Below are 282 nucleotides of genomic sequence, written 5' to 3' on the forward strand. Positions count from 1 at the left end.
CTGGACAAGTGATCAGCAACTTGATTTTCAATCCCCTTTCTGTCTTTTACCACAAAATCAAACTCTTGCAGTAATAGTACCCATCTAATCAACCTCGGCTTTGCATCCTTCTTTGCCATCAAATATCTCAATGCAGAGTGGTCAGTGTGTACTATGACCTTGGTACCAAGCAAGTAGGATCGAAAATTTTCAAATGTGAAAACCACTGCAAGAAGCTCTTGTTCGTCACAGTATAATTCTTCTGGGCCACATTTAGAGCCTTGCTAGCATAGTAAATAGGGT

Source organism: Solanum tuberosum, unplaced genomic scaffold, assembly GCF_000226075.1.
Source record: "Solanum tuberosum cultivar DM 1-3 516 R44 unplaced genomic scaffold, SolTub_3.0 scf00242, whole genome shotgun sequence".
NCBI lineage: Eukaryota > Viridiplantae > Streptophyta > Magnoliopsida > Solanales > Solanaceae > Solanum > Solanum tuberosum.